This window comes from Microtus oregoni, unplaced genomic scaffold (genome assembly GCF_018167655.1).
Source record: "Microtus oregoni isolate MIOR12 unplaced genomic scaffold, Mior012 000018F_ref0000195, whole genome shotgun sequence".
In the NCBI taxonomy this organism is placed as follows: domain Eukaryota; kingdom Metazoa; phylum Chordata; class Mammalia; order Rodentia; family Cricetidae; genus Microtus; species Microtus oregoni.
Window position 1 is genome coordinate 24324840 of NW_024543077.1, and position 26961 is coordinate 24351800.

Consider the following 26961-nt stretch of genomic DNA (forward strand, 5'->3'; position numbering starts at 1 on the left):
GGTAATTTTACTTTATTCTTTTTGCCTATGTTCGCAGCACTTGGGAGACTGTGGCAGGGGGATTGGGAATTTGAGAGCAATTTGGGCTACTTAAGCAAGACCATGTTAAAAAAAAATGAAAAAGAAAAAGAAAAGTACACCCAAAACACTCTGAAAGAACCATTCTCATGTCCTTATGACTAAAGAAAAAAGACCAGACCTGGGACTCCTCCAGCAATCCAATCCATGGGTGCATTCGGTCCTCCTGTGCAAATGCTCTTCCCTGTCTTTCCTTGAATCTTTTATTTATTTCAACTGAAAAGTTCACCCCATCTTTTCTTTAGATTTATAGAGACACATGGAGATAAATGATTGCTCGAGTATGACAGCAAATCCTCTGAAACCGTGAGTCAAAACGAACAGGATTCTTTCCCTCAGCTGCCCCTCTCGGGCGTTTGCTACCACCACAGCGGCTGATGATCACGACTGTCCCTCACAACTAGCCAAACCTTGTGTGAAAATGCGATGGGGTACAAACAAGGATAGCAGGGATAAGAGAGGCCAGAAAAAGAGAGGCAAAGAAAGGAAAGGAAAGATTTGAACTTCAGAGAAAGGACAGTAGGAAAATACATTTGGAATCATTAATTGATTAGTGCATCTATGAAATAAAAGTGTCAGTCAATGTCACGGAGTACATGGAATCATCAACTAGTGAGCCAATGAATGGCTTCTCAGAATTAAACATGTTATCTAATCTCAGAATTAAACATGCTATCTAATCTCAGAATTAAACATGTTATCTAAGACACACAACTGAACGTAAATGTGAGGATCACATATTTGTTTCAAAACCAGAAACCAGATCTTGCAATATTACTTCCTGCTAATATTTCTTCTGACACAAGAGTGAATTAAGACTTCTAAAGATAAGAGCTACACACCAGAAGAATTTAAAGTTACATGTCAGTTTTCTTGGCTTATTCCATTCATTTGAGTCATCTTGTCACTATGAAAAGAAAGGTATAGAAAACTCATTTTCCATGCCTTAAGCTATAAAAATTCCACTCATCTGTCAAGAGAAATCATTGAATACAATAGTCTACAATAAAGGCAAGGTTTTTCAAAAGCATTTTTGAATTGGAGATAAGATTGTTTTTAATGGAATGTCCCTCCCTTTGTCAGCTCCATATTTTCCCTCAGGAATGCCACTGAGTTCATAGAGAGCATTGTGTGTCACTGCAGGCAATTATCTACCTCCTGTAACTGCTGATTTCACACATGAAAATATGATTACATACTTACCATTTATATGCCATTTCCTGTTCTCTAAAAGCATTGTAAGACTCTCCAGCTATTCATATGTGCAAAGCAGAAACAGTTGGAGAGGAATCGCCACAACTCAGGGCCGAGTACTCATAAAGGTAAGTGGATTCTGAGAGGGCAAAGCTGGCGTGGCAATGAGGAAATGTAAACATAATGTTGGCAAAGCCCCCAAGTAATTTCCCAAAACTTTCCCGGCCAGCCAGAGGGTGAAACACACGCTGGAGGCCATAACCAATGATCAAGTTAGAAAAGATGCAAGACCTGACAATTTGGGACATAATGATCCTGGCTGAATTAAAATGGAACGAAGTGATGAGAAACACTAGAAAGCGCTTTGTTATTTCTTGCTCTTGCTGGTATTTTTCCCCAAATGTCCACTAATTTTCCATGGAAACACTGTGTACTCTGGATTCTAGAATGAATTCAGGATGAATTCCTAACATGAAGAGCCCACAGAGTGAGCACGCATCTTTGGCTTTGGTAACAGAGTGGGGAGAAGGAGGCATCTGCTGTCAGTGACCATCCTTAAGCACAGGCGTGTCTCCAAAGCTAGTTAATTGATCTCTAAAGAGGGGATACAGAAATGTGACAGGTCAATTCCTGCCCGTTGCCAGCTGCACAAGAAAGGAAAGCTGTCCTTTGACAGGTTCCACAAAAGGGGAACTGTCAGCATGCTATCTGTAGGTGAAGGTAGGGGAACTGTCAGCATGGTATCTGTAGGTGAAGGTAGGGGAAAACTGTTAGAGAATCTGAGTTTAAGGGGAGCCCATAGAAAGCTTCTGATTCACAAGTACACATACATAAATACACAAGTCCAAATACATAAAGTCCACATACACAAGCTTGCAAGTGCCAAACACACATACACACACACACCCATACCATGGAGTGGGCAAGAACTAGCTATCAGGAGCACTACATATGATAGTCTCATTGTTCTCTCTATTTTTTAATAATAATAATAATAATAATTTTATTATTATTTTTGGTTTTTTGAGACAGGGTTTCTCTGTAGCTTTGGAGCCTGTCCTGGAACTAACTCTTGTAGACCAGGCTGGCCTTGAACTCACAGAGATCTGGGATTAAAGGCATGCACCACCACTGCCTGGCTCATTATTCTGTCTCTTATATGCTTTAACACATATGATCATTCTGTGTCACACTGGGCATTCCATCATCATTCATGAACATGATGATGGTGGGAAACTGTGTCGTCCGGGCCTGAGAGTCACCACCCATGGCTCCTACCCTGCTCATAGGTGAGTCTGCGTTCTAGCAGACAACATCCCCTGGGAAAAGCAGGAGAGGATCCACCTTCCCAGAGCCTTCTAGACCACTAAGGTGAGAAGGACAGACAGGAGGCAGCGGATGATTTAAGTTTGCTTGAACAGCTTCATCTGAGCACGGCGCCAGGAGTCAGTGAGGGTGCTGATTTCCTCAGGGACATGGGCTCAGTTCTATGGAGTCCAGTACCAGCTCCTACAGTGATTGCTTGTCTTCCTAAAATAGCTCTTTATGGTATAACAAACACATCTATTAAATAACCTTTGAAATCTTTTGACTAGTAGATCAGTGATTTGACATGCGTATGCTATAAAGAGTACTGTCTTGAACTATTTTTCGAATAGCTGAATAGGACCTTCTGGGCCTCGCTTAAAGGGTGGTCAAAATGCTTTATCACAGTTTTTTTTTTCTCCCTGAGAAAAATGGTAGTACACACACTCAATTGTCTAATTACTGTGTCCAAACTTTCTCAAGCACCGTGACTTTAAGTCTCAGAGGGCTTCAGTTTCCTAACAGGAGCTCCGACTCTCATTATTTGTTCATGTTATTAATGAAGCTACATGCACTCTCGAGAACGGTCCCAGTTACAGAACCCATGGCTACCTCCTAGTTGCCAAATTTTCTGCTGGGTTAGTTTCAGTCACATCGCCGACACACCCTAACTTAGAAGCACAGAAACACAGTATCTGGGATAAAGCTTATTCACTGATATGGGACTGAACAGACAATGACTTCATTCACTAAGTTAGAAGAGAATTCTTAAAGAGTATACGTATTGAAATCTCTGCCATTTCAATAATTTTGTGGCACCTATATTTTCGCTCTCTCTCTCTCTACACACACACACACACATGCACCTGATAAATCAGAAACTAGAAAAGGCAGCGGGGACCTAAGCAGACTCTGTTCCTGCCCTGGAAAAGCACATTCCAGCAAAGAGAAGTACTACTCCTTCCTATCAGTCAAGCACACACAAAACCCAAGTGTGGACTAGTCATGACTCAGCAAATGTCAGGGATGGGCTACAGGAGACATAGCGGCCAAGGAAGCTAGCTCTGACATTGACGGAAGGCTAGATGGAGGATATAAGGGGCAAGAAGAAGAAGACCTGAGGGTATCTAGCAGGAGTAGCAAGAAATTGGCCTGTTTTAAAAACTCGAAGGGAGCCCCTCATGGTAGCTGTGCAGGGCCAGGGCCAGGATGTTGAAACAAGGTGGTGAAGGGCAGATTTGGAGAAGTTTTTACTGAAGGGGATATCTAAATACAATTTAATTTTCCAAGCCACTAATATATGCAGTACCAGTAATTAGCATCAATAGTCATAACTATATTCTTATGTATCTCTTCAGAAGCCCATTACTGATATAATCAAGGTACTTATACCCCAGGGAAAATGCAGCCATTTGACTTTCTGAAGAAAGAAACAATAGGCCCTTATTTTTTCCTAGTTAAACCAGCTTCAGAAAGGAAAGTGTGTGTGTGTGTGTGTGTGTGTGTGTGTGTGTAATTACTAAATGTTATGAGAATATAGTCAAGTTGTGTCTGTACTCCTTGTACTCATGTCATTCAGGCTACCACAATCATGTCAATAATTTTGTTCCACATAGTATAATGGCTAATTTTATGTCAACTTGATACAAGCTAGAGTCATCAGAGAGGAGGGAACCTCAACCGACAAAGAACCTCTCCATAAGATTAGGCTATAGGCAAGCCTGGAGTGTATTTTCTTAACTAGTGATGTCTCTGGACACCCCAGGGCACTGTGAGTGGCGACACCCATGGGTAGGTGGTCCTGGTTTCTAAAGGAAAGCAAGCTGAGCAAGTAATATGGAACAATGCAGTAAGCAGCTCCCCGCCAGGGCCTGGGCATCAGCTCCTGCCTCCAGGTTCTAACCCTTCTGAATTCCTGATCTGTCTTCCTTCAGTGATGAACAGTGATGATGAAGCTTACGACAAATAAAACTTTTCCTCCCAAAGTTGCTTTGGTCATGGAGTTTCATCACAGCAATGATCACCCTAAATAGGACAGATTCGGTACCAGGAGTGGTCCTGCTGTAGCAGATCTGACCGTGTTGCTTTAGTGGGGGAGGACTTTGGAACTTTGGGCTGGAAAACCATTGGGTGTTGGAGCTGATAAATTAGCAGTGATTAAGAAGATACTAGTGCTGTTGAGGTGAAATCTGGGAAGTGTTTTCTCGGTTTCAGCACACAGAAATTACGTACCCGAAGTAGCCAAGGTTAGACCTCTCGCTGGCATCTGAACTCCATAATGTATGAGTACGAGTCTCATAGGTGATGCTAGTTTTGAAGGCATGGAAGGGTGTAGCCCAGGCTGGCCTAGAACTTCGATCCTCCTGCCTCTGCCATGAGATGACCACCAAGAACGGTAGCAGTGGTGTTGAAAAACTGGACTGAGCTGGCCTGAGCTGGCCTGAAGGAAACTGTGTGCCACAGATGGTGGAGTCAAAGAAGTGACCCAAGCCCCTTGGGGGAGTACAGATGATCATGGTAATATCCAGGTAGTTGATATTAAATTATTTATACTGCTGGAGTTTTGGTTGGTTTTGTTTAGATAGTGACTGTGCCCTGGTTGTTCCCTCTTGATAAAAGGAAGTATTTATTTTTGATTTTACAAGACTCAACAGTTGAACGACTTTAAACTTAAAAATAAAAAGGATTTTGGAGCTTTACAGAGCCTTTGTATTTTAAAAGAGAACAGATATTTTTAAGATATAACGTTTAAAGTGTTTGAATTTGTAACGCTGTGGAACTTTTTAAGTTTGCAAGATGTTTTAATGCTGTGATGTCTTTATTAATGTGTGATCTTGGAGAAGAACGAGAAAGGGACGGTTGTGGCTTAACAGTGATGGGTTTTACATGCTAAGCTGACAGGCCGTGCTGGCTAGTTTTATGTTAGCTCGACAAAGGCTAGAGCTACTGTGAGGTGAGCCTCAACTAAGAAAATGCCTTTGTAAGATGGGGCCGTAGGCAACCCTGTAGGGTATTTTCTTAATCAGTGATTGACATGAGAGGGCCTAGCATCATTCCTGGACAAGTAGTCCTGGGTGGTATAAGAAAGCAGTCTGAAAGTCGGGCAGTGGTGACACATGCCTTTAATCCCAGCACTTGGGAGGCAGAGGCAAGTGGATCTCTGTGAGTTCGAGGCCAGTCTGGTCTACAAGAGCTAGTTCCAGGACAGGCTCCAAAGCTACGGAGAAACTCTGTATTGAACCCCCTGTCCTCCCCAAAAGAAAGCAGGCTGAGTAAGTCATGAACAAATCGGTAAGCAGCTCTCCTTCACGGCCCCTGAATTAGCTCCTGACTCGAGGCTCCCGCCCTGCGTGATTCCTGTCCTGACCATCTTTGATGATGAGCAGTGATGTGTGGCGTAAGCCAAGTAAGCCTGTACTCTGGAGGTTGCTGTAGTCATGGTATTTTGTCACAGCAATAGTGACCCTGGCTAGGACGCATGATGAATGTATTAGGAAATAAATGAAATAAAGACACACACATGAACTGCAATACTTTGGAGCGCAGATGGACAGACAGTTTTTCAAAATGTCAGACAATGATTTAGTCTTTCTTGGCAGCACTGTCTCTGCGGCCACACCTCTCTTAGCCTTCTTCAGATAAAACAAAGAGCCACAGACGACATGATGCTCTGTGATACACTTAAATTATGCTTTATTAATTAAAAAAAAAAACACCGGGAGTAAGATACCAAGGTAAGAACCTGACTGATCAGAGAAATAACCAGTGACCTGCCATCTCTGCTCTTCCTCCATCTAAACGGCTGAGAACCCTGGTAAGTCCTACTTTACTACTTCCTGTCTCTCTACCTGTTCTCAGACCTCCAAAAGCTCTATGGTTAATGTCGGTCAGCTAGTGGCTAGCTCTGCCCTCTGTTTCAAAGCAAGCTTTATCGTTGGAATGCACTCAAATGATCACACAACACACTCGGTGTGGAAACACTTGTTCATCCTTCATATGGCCTTGGCTTCAACTGCCCAGCACCACAAATAAATAACATCAAAACCAAAAACAACTGAAAAGCAAAAAAAATAAATAAATAAAACCAACAACAACAACAAACACTACACAAAAGAGCAAGTGTGTCTGTGCCTTAGGAAACTTTATCTATGACAACAGGAGATAGGCAACATTTGCTGTTGACCTCTGCTTTATGGGAACAGAAGCGAATACAAAACAGTTCCTAAATGAACAATTCTGATAATGACATAAAGCAGATTTCTAAGATGTAGTCAAGAAATGAGAACAGTGAATCCTCCAGGACTGCACCGGCTATCTAGTCTAATACCACACTAGCCACAGGTTTATTGTTAAATGGTATTGTGAAAAATAAAATAAACAAACAAATGAATAAAACCCCCCAAACAACCCACCGCTATCTCTACTGATGCTATACAAATGATATAGGAATATTTTCAAATATTTTATTTTTAAAATATCATGTTACTATTTCTGACATGAGGTAGCAAGTTGGTCCAGATGACCCAAAACTCTCATCCAAATCTAAAATTCTAAGGCTCCAAAATGTAAATGATAATATAATCAATAATACCTGTCAGCACTTCAAAAGCAGCTAAAAACAAATTTTATGCTTTCTTTTTCCCGGTTTACCAATTTTTTTTGGTAGATTTTAGAATGCTGATTCTTGAAACCTGGCAATAACTGACTATTTCCCAGGCACTTTGCAATTGCTTTCTTTTAATTAAGTATGGATTGGTACAGCATGTAAAATCTGAAAAGTAAAAAAGGGTGCTTTAGGCAACTCATATGTTTTTAAATTAAAATGACTCAACTAGCATGAAGCCATAGTTTACTTTCACATGGCAGCCAGTGAATATCTTGATTGAGTACTCACACGGTGCTATCAGTAAGTACACATCCATTATACCTATTAGTACATATACCTACTATAGATCAAAAAACATACTTGATATATAATAAGCTGTATGTGCTCATTCATTAACTGAGTGTCTGAACAGAAAGTGCCTGGGTTCAAAATCTCGGTCTTCCATTTACTAGCTATGTGAACTTGGGAAGACATTACTGAATCTTTCTGTGTCTTCTTTGCTGATTGGTAAATTCGGAATACAAAATAGTACTATATGAAGTATTATAAGAATACAATTTGCCAGGCGGTTGTGGCAGATGCGTTTAATCCCAGCACTCAGGAGGCAGAGACAGGCAGATCTCTATGAGTTCGAGGCCATCTTGGTCTACAGAGCAAGTTCCAGGACAGGCTCCAAAGCTACAAAAAAAACCCTGTCTCAAACGCCCCCCCCCCAAAAAAAATAAAAAATAATAAAATAAAAACCAATTCGATGTTACTTACAAAACACTGCCTCTTCCATTGTCAAATTCTACAAAAGGTAATGTTCCTAACATTATTTTCATTTGCACCTTCTCTTTACTAGGTAGGTATATTTAAGTAGAAATATCGTGTGATCTAGGGCAGAAAAGGTCTCCTGCCAAAGAATGGTGTACTACTGATAAGGCAGAATTCTTTTAATATTCTACCAGAAGGCTTCTTGCATTCAAAACAGAAAAGAAAAACAAAACAAAACGAAAAGGTTTGGGTACGTAAAGCAAGTTGCTCCATCTGTTCTGGAAAGAGTCACTGGTGGGGATGGTGAGGGTGACACACGTTTGCAGAACACTGAAAATAAAAGCAGAAGTAAAAATTCCTCAAGTTTTCAATTGTTTTGATAATCAGTTTAAACAGATGCAGTATTCAATGTGTGTATTCTACACGTATGGAGCATTTACGAGGTCCCAGGTCTTGAGAAACGGTGTTTCAGATGTCACTTAGACAGGAAACTCCTATCACAGAGGTGAGCCACACCTCCCTCATCCGGGACACATGGGTGGGATACTTCAACAAGACCTTGAGAGACAGATGAGCCCAGCTATAGATCCTGTGGTGATATCCAAGCCTTGGAGAGAAGACCTTGACTAGAGGTCATAAACCCCTGAAGGGTTTCCCTCGGCAGGTGGCCATATAAAGCTGACCTGACAGAGGTATGTGAACTAGAGATATTAAGTAACAACGCACGTTGTGGAGAGGGTAGCTTCTGAGACTGAGGGAACCTGACAAGCTCTTGAGGGCGACACAGATATTAATTACTTCCACCCTGGAGGTGCCAAGCTCGCAACAGATCCAAATCCAAGAAACACCCATCATACGCCTATCAGAACTACTTAGTAAACGGAATCCAGCCACGCGCTTCCCTTGCCATCTCTCTAAAAGGCTTCAATAAATGTTTTCCACCAGGGATAACTGATTGACCCTTTCATAGTCCATTGCGATCTACCCAGACTGAGCTCTTGAGCTGGTTATCATTGCTTTTCATGCTCAAAGAGTCTTGTGACATACTGCTTGGGTTTTAGAGTTAAACTTTCCTAGTTAGGTTACCTTTAAAACACTCTCTCAAGACCAATTTTCACATCTGTAAAACAGGAATGACCATAGCACCTACTGTCTGAAACTGTCAAAAGACGAAGAGAGATTGAACACTTAGCATAGTGTCTGGCACATAGAAATTGGGTAAGTACTACAGTTATAGAAACATCAACCCACTACTGGGCATACATATTAAAGGAAAGAATTATGTTCGGAAGATAGGTGTACACATGTTCACTGCAGCTCTATTCCTGATAGGTGAAAAATGAAAAGAACGTAAGAGTTTATCAAATAATGAATACATTGCATGGTGGTACTTGCACTTGATAGAATATCATCCATTCATAAAAATATTAAACCATGTTACTTGTGACAGTTGGGATGATAGAGACGTATGTTCAGCGAGGGAAGAGGCACAGAAAGAGATCCACAGGATCTTGCTCATATATGCAACGTATTGATGTTGATCTCGGAGCTGCAAAGAGGGGGTGAGTTGGGGGAAGAGGTTGATCACCAGGCCCTAAATTACAACCAGATGGAAACAAAGGGCTCTAGGTATCACCTCACAGAACAGTGATGACAGAAAATAATTACTTGCTGCACATTTTAAAAAATCTAGAAGGATTTAAAATAATTTTACCACAAACATGACAGGTGGCTGAAAATGTAAGTGTGATTAACCTATTTAGACATTACCCAATGTGTGCATATATCACACGCTGCCTGGGACCCCAGATGTATGCTCCGCTTCTCTATTTCTGTGCACTAGTTAAAATTAAAGTGCTGTGTCTGCAGTGGTGTTTGGGAGAGATTAGTACAAAGACAGCTTACAAAGGATGCTGTGGAGAGAGCCTGCCACGGGGAGGCACAGGAAGGGATATGGTCCGGAGGTTGAGGGAGGATCTGAAAGGGCCAGAAAACATAAAAAGGCCCAGCAAGGGACCTGAGAAGAAGGTGAAACTGAAATAAGGGGTAAGTCATTGGTGATCCCCAAGATTCCAACAGCGAATCATCAACAGTCTGAAACAGGCAGGTCAGGAAGTTGGTGAAACCGAGGTTTGCAATTTGTAATCACACAATCTTTGAAGATAGATGCCGTGTTTGAAAGATGGAAGTTTTCAAGCTTAAAATTAGGAAAAGATCATTTAATTAAATTCCCTAGTTTTGTGGATTGGGAGATAGCCCTGAGACAGAACACTTAAGGTTCTAGGCTCAATCCTTAGCACACTAATAAGATAAAATGAAAATCCCCACTCTGATTCTGAAACTTCCTTTTCAGCCTACAAGCGCAGAAAAGCCTCTATTCCACGAAAACATTCCATCCCTATGCATCCTTGTATCCACTCAGGTAAGTCCACCTCCTATCACCAACAGGATGATCTCGACCAGAGGTCAGGACTCAACTATCTTTTTCTGATTAGCCATCTGCCTTGTGAGGTGGGGAGCAAGACCAGGTATTGCCTTCCTTTTCATGTCCCATTAGGACTCAGGACTTCAGTCTTCCTGCCCAAAGCACTTATTCCACATTACAATTTCAAAAATTTTCCACAGCTAATTGGGAATGGAAATAACCCAATGTCCTTTTACTGCCAAATGGATGATGAAAATGTGGTCGTATACACAGTGGAATACTATCCAGCTGTAAAATAAAATAAAATCTGGAGATAAATGGATGGAACTAAGAAAAATACTGAAAGGAGAAGGAGATCAATACAGAAGGAGAGGGAGGAGGGAGGGGAAAACAGCACTAAGGATGCTTGAAAAGACCATGAGAAAACATATTGTTTCTTAATTTACCTAAAATTACATATAATACATAGAAGTCTAAACATATGTATATCTTAAAATGGGTTATGCCATTTGAGCCGATAATGTTCCCTCCCAAGAGACTAGTTTAAAAAACTCTAGTAACAAGCACGAGAAATCACCTTTTGGTTGTTCATCAGGACTGACCAAGAGATTCGTAGAACAATATAGGCTACTGCTGCTGGCCTTGGCGTCCTTCCAGAAGGTGAAGGTAAGTCCTTATTGCTAAAGACACCATGTGCTTCATACACAAGACTTAGAGGAGTTGAGCTGGATATGATGTGAAAGCCAGAGAATTAATATTTGTCATCCAGACAGGTTCAATGCAAGCAAGAAAAAAAGTAACCAACAGCTATACTCAGCTATGATGGCTATGAACCCCAACAATACCAACATGGTAAGATAACCCCAATGTTGCAATACTGGTAACCACTATCTAGACTGTAAACAATAACTATATACTTGGACTTAAAATCCATTACCGGAAGATCATGCCTGAAGCTGGAAACCTGGCGAACTATCCAGGGCTCGTGAAGTTATGGATTTTAGAGGAAACCCTACTGCCATCACTTTAACAGTCAGGCAAAGGATTATAGAGACCAAGGACTGCTGAAAGAAAATGAATTTATTCAGCCCCAAGGATGACTCTGACTGGGTAACAGTCACAATTAAAGAAAAGTGGCAATTAAAGAAAAATTAAAGAAAAAATAGGGAGTGAAGAAGGGGCCGTGGAAGAGTTTGAAGGGAGGAAATTCAAGAAGGAAATAACATAATAATATTTTAGTTAAGAAAAAAAATCTCCATGGCTAGAAACAAGTTTGAGTGAAAAATAATGATAATATATTAGTGACTTTAAAGTCCCCAAAGGATATGTTTTCAGAGTTTTCATACCATTGCACGTGTTGTTTACTGGTAATGTTTAAACAAAAATGGTTCAAAATGTTTGAAATCTTTCTCAAACCCCTCATAAAATACTTTCTTATGAATAACAATGGAGGTTGTTGATCCCCAACGGATATTTAAATGAATGCCTAATTAAACCCCACCGTATGCTGCAGATCGAAGCTCTTGCTTTTCTTATTACTTAACCCAAGAAGTCTGATTAGGAAAGGGGCCTTGCCAGGGTAATGGGTGTTTCCTAGGTGATATAATTAAAGGGAGAATATTGCTGAGAACACGTGTGCCACTGGCAATATGCTGTCCTTGTCAGTACACGCGACACCTTCGTGGAGGGCAAAGCAGCCCAGCTCTTAAACGAGGACTCTTTTGTGGGTCTCGCTAGACTCCCTCAGCAGCATCACCATCGTCACTATCTACAATCTGCAGGCACAAACCCCAAACCTCACACGGACATTCAATAGTGCAGCCTCTGACTCCTACCCTGTGCCTAGTTTACTTTTTATGGCTTTAATAAGCATCATGACAAACACAATTTAGAGTGGACGGGGCTTATTTTAGCTGACTGGTTATACTCCATCATCAGGAGACTTCATGGCAGGGCACTGGGGGCAGGAACTGAAGAAGAGACCATGGAGACATGTTGCTTACTGGCTTGCTTCCTCTGCCCCTGCTCAGCCAGCTTTCTTATAAAATGCAGAAGCACTTCCCTAGGCTTGGCTCTCTTATATCAATCATAAATTAAGGCTAGCCTTATCTACACAGGGAGCTGAAGGACAGTCAGGACAGACAGAAACTGTCTAAAAAAGTTTTCAATTATTTAAAATGTCAGGGATATGTGATGGAGGAAGGTCATTGGCTAATAAAGAAACTGCCTTGGCCCATTTGATAGGCCAGCCTTTCAAACAGAAACAGAACAGAATGCTGGGAGGAAGAGGAAGTGAGCTCAGACTCGATGGCTCTCCTCTCTGGGGCAGACACGATGAAGCTCCGACCCAGCATGGACGTAGGCTAGAATCTTCCTGGTAAGCGCACCTCGTGGTGCTAAGATTATTAGAAATGGGTTAAGAGGCTGAAACTAATGGGCCAGGCAGTGTTTAAATGAATACAATTTGTGTGTCGTTATTTTGGGGCATAAGCTAGCCAGGCGGCTGGGAGCCGGGCTGTGGGAAGAGGCCCACAGCTCCTTCAATAGATATGGACCCTGCAAATTTTAAAGTTTTGTCCAAATTGTATGTTATTTGATTTTCAGATCCCTGATTGCATTGGAAGGGTTAAAAAAAAAATGCCCGTGCTTAAGTTAGTTATTTAGCATAGTAACACCATTTCTCCAAATTTAGCTTTTAATGAATATGGTCTGTTTGGAGTGCGGGGGGCTACACAAAAACGAAATAAATTCTGCAAGCAAACCTGTTTTCTTTCTTCTAATTATTCTTGGCAAGTTGCATGCATTGTATGCAATGAACCTGGCTTTTGTGCATCCTCACAGCTAAGCAAACATCTATAAGCACTGAACTGCAATACGCTCCACTATGGTTTATTTAAAAACAAATTATCCAGTCATATAATATAATGCCTTTATATATCATGAATACTTTGTAGAGTGGAAAAGCTGCTCTAGTAGGAAATATCTGGTTGTTTATATAAATAATAACATGATTTACACCACACATTATTATATCTGTCATCTTCTAATGATCTATCTCTCTCATTCTATTAATTTATCATTTATTCGTCTGTGGATCATCTATATTTCTAGCCATCAACTGCCTATCTATCTACAGTCTGCCTATCATCTATCTTTATCCCATAAACCTTGAGGCATCCTCATCAGCAGGATTTTCATATTGATGTCCAAGACATGACAAGCACAACACACAACGTCCCACAATTAGATTTTTCTTTCTTACAGTTGTCTGAGTGAATCAATCCCTTCATAAAGCATGGAGGTTTTCAGCTTCTAAACTGTTTCTGACATAAAAAGGGACAGATTACTAAACAGTAAGATGTATCTTGAAACTTTTACTTACAGCAAATTCATAGGATATCGAAATGGCAAACAATCCCAAGAGGATGAAATCTTGCGCTCAGGTTGAAATCTCACACCAAAGTTTCATTGGCTGCCTATTATGTAGACCACTCTGAACTTCTGATGACGAATATTGGGGTTAACCAATGTCAGAGTGACAACTCAGCCTCAAGAACATCAGAAAAACGGAAACGCATTCAATGCGAGCATGAATGTTTTAGCAAATGAATCTTCTATTGACCAAATTTGATTTCCTCTGCTTCTAGAGATGGAGCTGCATCTGGCAAACTGGCTATGAAAATGAACTTTTTATTTTGAGAAATAGAAAAGAAACAACTTCGCATATACTGCAATCAGATCTCAGCTCCAAGCACAGGGACATTCGTTTAGAATGATTCTCTGTATTTGTAGAATCTCTAGGTTAGTTTTTCCCAAAGGTGTGAGTAGATTACAAGCGAGAACACAGGATATGATTTGCATACTTAATACTCATAGATGAAGGAGTTGTTTGTTTTCTTTTGGAGAGTGGATGGAGGGGAATCTAGTGCCACTTTTAAGTAGCTGTTTGGTCTGGAATTTGCTACGCAGTCCTGGCTGTCCTTGGACTCCTGATCTTTCTGTCTTGGCCCTGCAAGTGAGGGGACAGCACCTCCATGTCCCACCTAAGGACTGCCTCTTGAGGTACAGGGCATGACTTTCTTCCTAAGCTCACTAGCAGTCAACAGTCAGAGACATCCTTTCCAGATAAAAACACACACTGAGTTTTCCTTTTAGCCTTTCAAGACTCACATGCCTGAATTATCGATGTATGTTTTATAAGCTGTGTTCATCTTTTAAAGTCTCTAGCAAAACTGGCCTTAGATCCTAAAACCTTACTTTGAGTTTATAAAGATTTGAGATCTGAACAGGCTGTTGGAACCACCCATGCTCAGTTCCAAGCAACCTCCAGTTTTATTTTTTTCTATATGATCCTGGTTTTCAAAACAACCTTAGATGTAATAAATACTAATCAAAATTATAATAGTAATCATAAAGAACTCAATTTACAGGTAGAGATATTTATGTATGTAAAGTTGTTTAGAATACTTTCTAAGGGTAGCCATGTGCTAAGTGAAAAAGTTGGGTGTTGAACTCAGGTCTTTCTGAATCCTAAACCTTGCCTTTTACACTCTATTTCCAACCGTGTGTCGGTCATAGATTGTTTCATACTGCAGAAACTGACTTTGGGTAACACTGTATAAGCTCTGTACCCTGATATTGAAGATGGGCACTGGAATGAATCAAGGTTTTTATCCTAAGCTGTTTTCCCTGTCCCTCCTCCTCTCTCTTCCTTTTTCTTTACTAAAAAATAAAAAAAAAGTTTTTATTTCATGTGTTTTGCTGGCATGCATGTCTATATGCCATGTGCATGCCTAGGGCCCTCAGAGGCCAGAAGAGGGCATTGAATCCCTGTAAATGGACTTACAGGTACTTGTGAGCTGACACAGGTTCTGGGAACCAAACAGCAAGTATCTTGGAAGAGAAGCCAATGCTCTTAATTACAGAGCTACCTCTCCAGACCACTCTCTTCTTCTGTCTTAAAACTGTGCATGTGTGTGTGCACGCATTCATTTGTATTATGTGTGCATGTACTATGTCAATGTGTATGTGTTGTGATCTGTCTCTTTCTGTGTGTATGTGTTTGTCTGTCTCTGTCTATTTGTCTGTTTCTTTTTCTGTGTATGAGTGTATGTTTATGTATGTTGTGTGTCTGTCTCTCTCTCTCTGTGTTATGTCTCTCTCTGTGTGTATGTTTGTTATGTCTGTCTACGTTTATTTGTATGTGCGTCAGTCTGCACTCTCTCTGAGCATGTCTGTCTCTCTCTATGAGTATCTGTCTTTGTCTCTTTGTGTGTATGTCTGCCCCCCCCCATATACGTAGTTGTGCACCCATGAAGAGCTTCCCAGAATTTTTTTGTCTTTATATGCCATCTCACTGTAAAAGTTGGGATTATAGACATGGGCTAATGTGTCCAGCTTTGTAATGGTTGTGTGGATTTGAACTCTCGCCCTCATGTTTATGTGGAAGGTATTTTACTCACTGGGGTGTCCCCCAGTCCTGCCCTAAACCCTACTTTTCCTAATTGAGTGAACAAGTCTAGGATTCAGTCAGGTAAACGCACTTGTGATATAACAAAGCTGAAGTTAATATTTTATGCTTTAACTTTTAAGCTTTAATATGAGGGATGCTATAAAATAAAAAGAAATTGGTAATTCTTCCACTACTAAAATGAATTATGAAATACATTTTTAAAGATACATTCTCAAGGATTCAGCTTCATCATCCACTATGGTTAATTATGATAATATATAATTGTAAGCATTTTCAATTTTAGTTAAAATTATTTCCAATTAAATTATTGGGTGTATTTTCAAGTTTAATACACAGCAGAATATATAGGAGCAAAAATATGTGGAAGTTTGGTTTTAAAACCAAACAGAATGAATTCGCACTGAGCTTTGAAAGTAGGCACTGAACCCACTCTCTGGAATAAATCAAAGAGTAGGCAGAAAACAGACAGTACGGACATCTATTTTAGCAAGCGAAGTGGAATAAATTTACCAAGCCAATCACGGTATGAAAAATGCAGCTGAAGATGCAGAGAGAAAACATGCAATGTTGATCATGAACACATTTCAATGCACGAGACCAGAAAGCACTTTTGTCCTCGGTGTGAATAAACAGTCAGACCACGCTGCAGCTGCAGCATCTAAACTCGAGGAAGGCAAGTTTACAAAGGGATTTATTAAATTGGTGTGATTTCCCAGTTTCACACATCCAGTGTCTCTTTCATAAAGTAGAATGTACTATTTATCTTGATAAAAATGACATTTCTCTCATTGTATTCAATCAGATAGCAAAATGTCCTTTATGAGAGATGTGCTTATAAAAGAGCACAGTGCTAGGATGCCCAGCAGCTCAGGCTCTGAATAGACACAGCTCATCCTCTGTTATGATGCCCTCTGTGTCGAGTATTCTTTGTAAAGAAGGTTCCATGCAAAGGAAATACGTCTCTCTCTGTATAATATGTCACAGAGATTTCTTTGTGAGAAGTCACTTGTTGCTAAATCCATCCATCTATCCATCCATTCATCTGCCCATCCACCCATTCATTTCTTGATCCATCCATCTATCCATCTATCCATCCATCTACCCACCCATTCACCCACCCATCCATCCATCCATTGACCCATCCATCTACCATCCATCCATCCATCCATCCATCTCTCCATCCATCTATCCACCCACCAAACCACCCATTCATCGACCTATCCATCTACCCATCCATCCATCCCTTCATTCATCCACCCACCCACCCATCCATTGATCGATCCATCCATCCATCCATCCATCCATCCATCCATCCATCCATCCAATATTTATAAACCTCCACAGTCTCTAATGAAATAATGGAAAGAAAATATATCTGAAAACTTAGTATTCAAAATTTCATATTAAAATCTTATTTCAGGGTTGGAGCAAGGAACTGTCCCTGACAGCTACACATAGTTGTTGAAAACAGGAAAGAGGGCGAACAAACTTAGTCATGGTTCTTAACGAAGGTTCCAAGCCCAAATCTCCACAAAATGAGGGCAGAGTACAAAGAAAGATCAAGAGAGAAAGTGACAATACAATTCTTTAAGAAGTGACTGACCACTTGACCAAACCCACAAGACTGCATATCTCCAATGTCATAAATGAACTGCAATGCAAGCCCACAAGGACGTACATCATGTGTACCCCTGCTGGGGTTGGTACCTCCTGTAAGGGGAGAAGAGGAACTTGCAGGCACAAAGACTGACTTGTGTGAGTGGGATCATATTCTGCTTTCCTGGTGATTGTAAACCTTTCAGTTAGGGGCCCTGAATTGTGGTGACCCCAGATGACGTCCAGGTTGTCAGGAAACCCTGAGATTTAAACAGCAGCCACTTTAAGGCTAGGGAAATCAGGTACTTATGAAGCTCTGTAGAGTGTGGGGGAATCGTTAGGGCAAAGACTTTGGGTGTGAAAACCCAGGATTAAATAAAGACAAGTCAGTTTTTAAGTAAAGTGATCTTGTGTATTTTCACTTTTGAGTCATTTTCTCACTGTGTAGACTGGCTCCTGACCTGGAACACTCTATGTAGACCAACTTGGCTTTGAACAAGGAGACCAGGTTGAAATTAAAGGTATGCACCACCACGCCCAGCTATTAAATGTCATGCCAGTCCATGACTCAGACCCTGTCTGAAGCTAAGACAACTCTCCACGGTGTGAGCTGGCAAGGAAATCCATCCTCTCTTTAACCAAAACTGTAGCATGATAACTATAGTGCCATCCTGGATCATCCCATTTCTAGAGCTGTTCTTCAAGGGAGGTCTCAGGACAAACAAATTCACCTCCTCTTGGAGCTTGTTAAAAACGCACACCCATGAGCTCAGCCTGCACTGTTGTATGCCTAGCAACCACAGACCCACATGAGAAATTGGAAGCTTGATAAACCACAGGAACTACTTTCTAGATTAGACCATGACTGAGAGACATTCTGAGAGTAAAAGCTGGCAAACCAAGGGGCAGGTTTTACATTTCTGGTTTAGCAGTTTGGATGACAATGAAGTGCTTAATCTGAGAATAAGATTTGAGCTAAAACCTGATATAATCAAAACTTTCACTTCGAAGAATCAGAGGTCAAGGGAAACTACAGAGCAGAAACCCAGGGAGAGGTGACTGTAAGCTCAGTAAGAGGGCAGAATTTGCCAAGTCTCACAGTCTCCAGGGCCATTCACTCTGTCTGCATCTAATATGTAGGATAAGATTCATTCTGAGTGACGGCCCTTACCATCAGTGAGGTCTTCTCAACTCTGGTTCCGTCTCCTCTTTGGGTATTGCCGCCGTGCCATCTGCCACACCTTCCCTGGCATCACTGGGATCACGGCAATAGTTGAGATGTTTGCGACTGTGTGCGTGTTATATATTTAATGACTGCTCCTTTCTAATCACAACTTCTAGTGTGTTTTCAAAGATTTATTATTTTATAGTAAAGCCATTGTTTTTATCCAACTTTATTTTATTGTTTAATATTCTAATGATAAAGAAAGGAGTTCGGAGGATGTGAGATGGCCCATTTACTGAATATGGTGGGTTGAGAGATGTGTGTGTGCGTGCGCGCGCACACGAGAGAGAGAGAGAGAGAGAGAGAGAGAGAGGAAGAAGATACTTGTCTGCCCACTCTCCTCAAACTGAACAACATCAAGTAAGTAATTGTGAAAACACTATTAGATTTTATTATTACATTATACTTTATAACTCTTCCTAAAACGCTCACCACTTTGAAACCTATAGTTTGCTTTAAAAAAATATGATATGGTATGCCAAAATGCATGTCTCATTTTGAACACAGATCTATTGGTAAAAGCGCATTTTGAAACAGTTCATCTTGGCTCCATGACACTCCAATAAGACTTTAAAGCGTGAAGCACTTACTTCTCAGATGTTTCAAAATCAAGCAAAAGGGGTTTAACAAGTCACTGATTGGCTGAATAATGACCTCTGGACCACTTGCTATTGCAGGCCCAGCTTTGGGGATGGGCATTTCTGCTTCCCAATGGATTTTTCTTTGCCTTTACAATGCAACTAGGTGTCCTGCCTCTTGCCTCAGGTGGCGCTAACACAGCCTTGAACTATAGGGGAGTTTGTGCTTTGGGTGACAGACCCAGAGAGTGCGTGATCCTCCTAGTACAAGCTGAAAGGCGAAAATCCTGGACAGCATCCAAACCTCCATGGGAGACTTCTGAAGAGTCAAGCTCCCATGATGCCCAGGGAAGATTTGCGAGCCCACCCATGTTCTTACCCACGCTGATTCTCTCTCTATGCTTCTTTATATTTCATTATTTTACTTTTTGAGACAGAATCTTACTATGTTGTCCAGTCTAGATTCAATCTTATCCTTCTATATCATGTACTAGTAAGAAGGCCCAATCTTAATTTGTGGGATCATTTTCCCAGTAAACAGGCATTTTCAAGTCCTGGTCTTTGTTGTATAAGTAACACAAACAGGAAGGTAGTTAACGAACATAGTCAGCAATACCAACCCCTTCTGACCTGCTCTTACTCATTTAACTTAGATGTTCTCTGGCCTTTCTTTGCCTCCCAACAGAGCATTCGATGAAAGGAGGAGAATGGCGATTGAGGCACGGGTTCCAGCATTTCTACTGCCTTTCTTAACAGATTTAGATCACAGTGGACACACCTGTGCTAATAAATGTGAATTTGTACAACATGAAAAGAAAATAGAGAGTGGATGCTATGTCATCTATTGCTTCTGTTCGACACTTAACCTTGCATCCAATACTTCAGAGAGTCCTGAAAACAGCATTTGCCTGACCTGACGTTCCAGACTGGCAAGAACGATTACCACATGTGAACTCCATCTTGGTCAAAATCTGCACAGGTAACTATGGAGTTAAAAAACAGACTTTAAATTCATCAGCCTATTAATAGCTCTGGAGCTAAAGAGTAGAAATAGATCACACTATTAAAAGGAGAAAAGTCCTTCACATAGTGCATCTCAGGAGGACACTGTAGAAGTGGGTTCTATAAGGGGTTTTACCTTTGACGATCACGCTTTCATTTTTCTTGCTTCCAATCCAGAAGGAGATACAAGCTTCAAGTTGCCGCCGTTGCTGATATTGGTATGCGGATGTCACTCCTGGTATGTGATGCTCAACTGCTCTGAGAGATAACAAATGCAATAATTAGACATGATGACTCACTGGAAACAGAAACACACTGAGGACTGAGCTCATAAAAATGACACCAGCAGCCATTAAATCCAATGGTGTGAGACGAAGAGTTGCATAGGAAATCTCTGTGCCGGGTCTTGTGATGATATTTTTATGCATCTCAGAAAATCAAATCAACCAGGAAAAAAGTATGCCACTATTATAAATAGGTTTGATATTGTACAAAATGCTTGTCTATAACTATCACTTATATTCTCTTTAAAAAGAAATAACACAAGATTGGAAGAGATGACTCAGTGGTTAAGGGCACATTCTGCTGGTATGGAGGACCCAAATTCTGTTCATAGTACCCCCACCCCACATCTGAAGGCTCATAGCTGTCTGGAATGCTAGCACCAGGGATGTGATACCTCTAACCTCTGCAGGCACATGCACTTGTGCGCGCGCGCACACACACACACACACACACACACACACACACACATGCACACATCCCAACACACACAACTGAAAATAATAAATATAAATCTTTAAAAAGTAATAAGGTACAAATATCAAACACATGATTTTGTAAGGTACAATACATGCATACAATTGTAGTCATTCCCTGGCAACTGCATGTTTTCTTAATACTGCAACCAACCAACCATGGTTAAAAATCGACATTGCTTCCATTGTGGTCTCTTTGACCTCACAGCGGGGCCCAACATGACATACTATTCCTTAGTGAGCAACCATGGGCTCGGTGATGCCTAAGCCGAGCCATTCACAGGATTATCAACGATGCTTTCTTAGAAAGTGACAAAGTAGAAACTATATCTGGCCACACTGTGAGAGGGAGGCTGCCTCAGATCACAACACATGCTGTGTGGGGCCATGAGTCTCCTTTCTAGCAGGTCACAGAAGGAAGGATTCACCACACAAATGACCCCATGTTTCAAAGTGCTAGGGGACACCGACATCTGTTTCTGCTGTTTGGTGATGTTGTTTCAAGCAAGATAATTCTGTGTGCCCTGGTAGCATATAAAAATATTTTTAGAAGAGAAAGGGAAAAGTAAATTGAAGCAATACATAGAAATTCAGTCAGATTAACAACTGAGATTAAAAATGCAACTATTGTTTTAATCTAATTAAGGTAAGTGTTTTAACACGGAGTTTGTGTTTCAGAAGACAGCATCAAGATCTTGGAGGTGATCTATTTTGATCACTTCCTCAAAGAGTTTTCAAAGGCAAAACCATGACCCAGGAATTCTTCCTGGAGGTCCAGCTCCCCAGAAACATGGTGCTTTCATTCCCCCTATGAACACTGGGTAGTCAGAAGGGTTGTGTTATTATTCTGAGTCTGGCCAGGCTGACAGGTATTACAAGACTGGTAGGAATTTGAGATCAATAGTAACAGAACCTAAGTATTTAGACAGGACTTAACAAAGCACCCTGGAATAAAATAAATCATGTATATCACATTTCTTCATCCTAGAGAAGACAAAATGAGATTCCATTATCAGTTTCAGCTTAAAGACTTGAAGCCTTGATTTATTAACTATTATCCTGTTTAATACTCTCAGTCTTCCAGTAAATCAAAGTCTGAGGAGAGGGTCTTCTCATACAGGTGAGGACTAAATTCCTTAAAGGATAATGAGTAAATGCTGATTTTTTTAAAACAAAGAGCTTGACCACTTATCTATTCATGAATATTTATTGAGACTTTATTTTGCACCAAATAGAGTCTAAATCTTCAACTAAGTAATGCTGCTCATTTAAAAAGTAGAGGTGTCTAAAAAAAAATACTAGAATATGGACAAAAAATAAGGTTTATTACAAACAGGTCACTGTAAAAGTTATATAATTATTAGGTAAACATCTATTTTAAACACTAAAAGGGACCTTAAATGCTGACTCATGTAGGGTGTAGTGGGTCCAAAATATAGTTGGTTATCATCTGGGTCCAAAATATAGTTGGTTATCATCGTTACCTAGAAACCTTCAATATGCAAATTATAGAACTGTGGAATTTTACCTTTAGTCAAATATTTTGAGACAGTACATTATTATGTTACAAATCTGGTCTTAAACTCCTGGGTTAAAGCATCTCCTGTGTCAGTCCCTCTGGGTAGCTGGGACTGCAGGCACATGCCACCATGACTAGCTGTGCACCACCATCCCAGCTACGACATCTCTGGACTCTGAAGGTGCTCCCAGTTGATTCTGCGGCCAGGCACGCTGCCACCAGGCACGCCACTGGCTGTTCACATCTTCACGACACAGATGAGGAAAGAGTCCAGAGGACTGACTTGCTCCAGGCCTTTGCTTCTTGGTGTGAGCACTCATTCTAGAATGCAGAACTGTTTCTCTGGTACTCTTACCTTTTCTCTACCCCGAGAGACCCTATTTTCCTCCCCCCAAATATTTTTGTTTTGGTCAACTAGCAATATTTATGTTCTCGAAAAAGAAGAGCAACTATAGTCACTGGAGTACAAGAAGATCGATGTGGATTTTCTCATTGATATCTATATGACTTTACACATAAGGGGGCACTGGAATTTCGATATAACTTGTTTGATTCAATGGTTCCTCTACATTATTATTACAGGCCTTTTTATAGATATAGCTAGTTTGGGAGATGTTTGCCAAGCCCACATCTCTGAGGTCTATCCAATACTTGTAATTATTCTATCATCAAGGACATCTGTCAATTGTTTGGACATTATGTACTCGCTTCTGGCCATTGTCAACTGGACCAGGAAAAGTGGCTCACTCAAAGACGACAAGGACACTCTGGCCACAGCAGGCATGGTGGCACAAGCCAACAATACAAGCACCGAGAAGACTGAAGCAGGATGAAGATTTGAAGTTAGCCTGGGCTTCATCTGGGAAACTCACTCAAAAAACCAAACAATATATATAACAAAAAAGCAAAACAAAACAACCAAAACCCATCATCAAGCAAGTATGCAAGCAACGGACAATAGCAGCCTTGGTCAGGGTTAAAAAATGATGGGCAGGGCTTTGTCATCTTATCTCCTACAGGCAAGAGCTATCGGTGAACTCTGGAGAAAGAGTGAAGAAGACAGGCCGTGGGAGTTTGTAGAAGAAATCCTGTAGTGATATTTCATTTGTATTTTAATAAATAAGGCCCGCCTGAAGATCAGAGAATAAAATAGCCCCACTTGTCAGTCTTACAGACCAGGCAGTGGTGACACACACCTTTAATCCCAGTAGCCACACTAGTTTGCCATAGAAACCAGACAGCAGTGGTGCACGCCTTTAATCCCAGCCCTAGAGAGGAATATAAAACGGAAGACAGCTCTCAGACATAGTCTTATTCTGACATTTCTGGAGGCAGGATCGCCATTTTAGACTGAGGTAGAGGGAAGAGTCAGTGGCTGGCTAATTTTGCTTTTCTGACCTTCAGGTTTAACCCCAATATCTATCTCTGCGTTTCTATTAAATGTGCTACAAAATGCCCGCAATCATTTCTCTCCCATTTCTTCTTCACTTCTTTTCCGGTGGTTTCCCTGAGCTGAAATAATCTTTGGACTATTTCTGCAACGAAATCTATTAAATTGTTTTAAAATTAATTTTCTGGATTACTCAGTAGAACTTTTTCTTCAACTCTGGTGTCAGAGTTTAAACTAATATAACCCACACCATTCTATTCCCAGGAGCTACTCTATAAGGGAGGCCCTTCCAGAACTTAAAAGAGGTTATTTAAAAATATTGCCTGAGGGTATGGGAAGGGAAATGCAAATGGTACATGCATTAGACTTTATGAAGTGCCTATATTTTAGCAAAATGCATTTCTCATCAGATAGAAGAAGCTCAGCTGAGAAGCGTCTTTAGTCTTACCCTGTCTCCCACAAGATCTCTCCCTTATCAGAGTGACGAGGTTTCTTGGGATTCCAATGCTCTTCTTTATAAGTGAACCTTGGGTTAGCACAAACACTCCTTCCTTCACTCACGCATGCGTTCTATCACCTACACCATTCCACAAAGGCTATAATCACATCCCCGGCACTACTAGGACGTGGAAACAGACCAGGGGACCTTTCGTTTCAGGGGAGGCAAGTAAGCAGGAAAGCACTAACAAATAGTTGGGATGTCAGTGCCTAGTCGGCTTGTCAAGGAGGTATGTGACCCTGGAATGCGGGAGACAAGAATGGGCTTCCAGGATATGTATTCTGTGGGTTTAAAAATGCTCATACTGGGCTGGAGAGATGGCTCAGTGGTTAAGAGCACTGCCTGCTCTTCCAAAGGTCCTGAGTTCAATTCCCAGCAACCACATGGTGGCTCACAACCATCTGTAATGAGGTCTGGTGTGCTCTTCTGACCTTCAGGCATACACACAGATAGAACATTGTATACATAATAAATAAATAAATTTTAAAAATAATAAACAAAAGACTCATACTTCATTTAACATAAACAAGCGCACTCTGGGCAAACTTCAACAGGAACAATAACGTGTTTACACTGCATGCATCTGTAGCTGTTCCTCACTGCCTAGCTTCACGTTCATTCTGCATGCGAGGGCCTCTGATGGGCATTCAGCGGAGGTGAGCGAGATTCAGCGGGGGTGCCAAGCAAGCATGTTGTGTCTATGACTAAGCTCAGAAGCGGCTAGTCCAAGGAGCCTGCTCTGGCTGGAGACCAGAATTCCCTCCAACTTAGGAAGAAGGCAAGAGTGTTCTGAGATACAGACCTACCACACTTCCTTCCTTTCTTCGTCCAGCCACAGACTGAAGACGATGAGAAAAGGAAGCAAAGGGGGCAAAAGCGTGCATTGCTCTTTTTCTCTTCCAATCTCTCCACTCCACAGTAAGCCAGGGAGAAGTGGCAGCTAAAATGCGCACACATTTGGGAGTGACCCAGGGACAGGTCTATGTCACATTTTTACTGTTCTGGTAAGAACAAAACACATATACATGGTCCGTGAGTGCACAATATAGACATATTTATGATTCCGTAAGTGAGGATTAGGTGTTCTACACGCACTGTACAATACAAAGGGGAGGGGGAAAATTCACACTGATAATGTACGCCGTTGACTTTCATCTTCACTCAGAACATTGTGCAATGATATGTCGCCAACATGATATATCAAGAGAGCTGGCGGAAGAGAGGAAGTAGCCTGCACATTAGTGCCTTTTGTGGCCCCTTGTACCTGTTTTCTGAACAAAGGACCTGCATTTTTATTTTGCCCTGGCTTGACAGGGCCATTAACGCTCACCCTGCTATAATGAACTGGAACAGACTCTAGCGAGTGCTTTGGGTATTAACTTAGAGCTTCAGTATTAAATATGGGATTTTGGAAATGATCCATCTACGCCTGTAATTCCAGGCCAACTACAAACTAAATCAATTTAGTTTCTGTTCTCCTTATTAATGTCTTGCCCTGGTTTACCAAGTGACTAGTCGGATATCGGGCCAAATTTCCTAATTTGAAACAATACCCTTCAGAAGTTCCCCACTTAATTCCCAATTTCGCTTAAATCTTCCTTTTAAAACCCACTGCCCTCAAGGTGACATATTCATCAAAGACAGACAGTAGCAATTTACTCTAACTAGTGAGTAATGGAGATGCCTGATCCTGTCCGGGGATATTCACATCTTAAAAAGTGTATGTCCAAACTCATCAAACTGCCCACATCAAAGATATGTGCTGTTCCCTGCAGCAGCTGAACCTCAATAAAGGGTTTTTGAGAATTAGTTAGATTTTAAATGACTTTGATGTGCCGAGATACTGTTGTATACTGTGACATATGTAAGCATGTTTGCATGGGTGTAGGTATACACTGTGTGCGGTGCAGGTGCACCTGTGTGTACAAGCATGAGGAGGCCTGAGGCTGACATGAGGAGTTTTTCTTGGATCACAGTCTACCTGACTTACTGAGTCAGGGTCTCTCAGTTGAACCCGAGGTTGGCTTTTCAGGATAGCTACCTAGACAGCTTGCTGGGGGAGGGCCCTTCATCTTGTTCCTCATTTGCTGGGATTGCAGGCAGGCTACCACACCCACTGGGCATTTATGTGGGTGATAAGGACCCGAAGTCCAGTTCTCATGCTGGCAAGGACAGCACTTTCCTCACCAAGTCCCTGGCCTAGCTAGAAATGGCATTTTAAAAGGGGGTGGGTGGGAACCGTCTATTTAATCCTATCAAGAGGCGCTTCTGCTTCAATCCGCTTTCAGGGACAGGTGGCTATCTCTTCCCAAACCATGGCTATATTAAGAAGATGAAGCAATGTACCTTTAAATATATCCCCAAATTTCCTGCTAATTGAAAATGACCTCTCCATCATCCAGCATATAGGCTTATCTCCTGCCTCATTAAAGTAGTATGATTATACATATAAAAAAATCACCAGACTCATTTGTACAGCCAAGCAGACAGGTTCACCACTGCTCACTCACTACATGTCTTTGAGCACGCCTTCTTGGGATGAGCTCGGCACACACAG

At 41.2% G+C, this 26961-nt stretch overlaps 1 protein-coding gene across 6 annotated transcripts in view; it reads right to left on the bottom strand.

The window, feature by feature from the left end:
• The window catches only part of LOC121458699 (disks large-associated protein 1), a 798580-nt gene that overhangs the window by 514657 nt on the left and 256962 nt on the right, over positions 1 to 26961 (bottom strand). For 5 of the 6 annotated variants that reach the window (XM_041667977.1, XM_041667979.1, XM_041667973.1 and 2 more), the window contains exon 3: positions 20375 to 20496. The gene's annotated coding sequence lies outside the window, so the exon portion shown is untranslated. The remainder of the gene's footprint in view (positions 1 to 20374; positions 20497 to 26961) is intronic. The other variant, XM_041667976.1, reaches the window with a different exon arrangement.